The following is a 1,389-nucleotide window of genomic DNA, read 5'->3' as shown; positions in this document are numbered from 1 at the left end:
TTGCGCATGAAGGCACCTCACAAAACTTCTGAGGCAGCGTAACAGTTTAATGATCTACTGCAAAACAGTGCGAGCTTTGGTGACAACTACACAAATATTTAATTACTACAGTAGTAATTTCACGCTAGAAATGACATCAAAAGTGGAAAATGTTGGTCAAAAATGTACATTTACAAACAAACTGAACAGCAAACGCAACTTTCGGACGCCATCTTTATTTTTCTAGCTCAGCTGTCACAGAATGTAAAGCACAGGATTGTGGGATATCAGAGGCAGCAAAGGATACATCTATGCAGCCTTCAAATATTGATCAGATGAAGGTATCTCAGGAAACAGGAAGTGAAGCTAACCTTGGATTCGGACGTGCCTTGATGCCTTCCTACCTTGAAATGTGTCCTCCGAAGGCAGCATTTTCCAGTTTTCGGATGCAGCATATGAATGGATCATTGAATCTTTGACTCAACTGATTAGTTTAAAATGCTGAATCACTCAGTAAAGAAAACATGGTTGAGTGTTGCTGTGAGATGCGCTATGGTTCTTCTGTGATGTTTATTTTAAACTATTTTCGCTGCTGAAACAGAACAAAAACAGTCAATGTTTCTTCTAAAATGTAAGTGACTTAATATTATCTACTTGTTTATTAACTGTTGTATGAAATCAGTGTCACAATTACAATAGTGATGGTATTCAGGAAGACAGCACTCTTGGTCGTGTGATGTTGCTTAACTGTATCATGTGTTATAAATATAAAAACTCCACATTTCACATTCCACATTTACTGCATGTTAAACAAGTTTCTTGTGTGTGCTGCGCTCATTTGTTTCGATTTCTCCTGTTACCGTCAGTACATTATACATTATATAATCTATTATTATCCACTATCGATCGCCACTTGCACTAAATGTAATAAATGAACAGAGCAGACGCAGATAGAGGTGCTCCTGCGGCAGGAAAGCAAGATCTCGTGCTTGTGCGGCAGTACTGGAGAGTCTACTTGAGCCGCTGTCCAAAACAGCATTACGGCACACCAATGTTCATATTTTGCGACAGCAAATCAAAGTTGTTAATTATGAAGGCTATATTCAAAATAAACTGGTAGTATTATTTTTCTTCGAAACTATCTAAAAAATGTAATGCCTGTAGGAATAAAATTTAATAATTTTTAATGCCCCGCAGAAACCCTGTGTAATCTTTTAACCACACTCAACCAAACAGGTCAGTCAATTTAATGTAGTTTTAAATAAGTTTTTTTTTTTTTTTTTTTTTTTTTTTAAAGAAAAGGTCATTCACTGTAGAAGTTCACTGAAAGTTTTTGAAGAGGTATAATCTAAATAGTAACACTATAGTAAAATCATCTAAATAGTAACATTAGAAATGACCAAAATAAAA

This window comes from Ctenopharyngodon idella, chromosome 1 (assembly GCF_019924925.1).
Source record: "Ctenopharyngodon idella isolate HZGC_01 chromosome 1, HZGC01, whole genome shotgun sequence".
Classification (NCBI taxonomy): domain Eukaryota; kingdom Metazoa; phylum Chordata; class Actinopteri; order Cypriniformes; family Xenocyprididae; genus Ctenopharyngodon; species Ctenopharyngodon idella.
Note: the sequence above shows the minus strand (reverse complement) of the source record.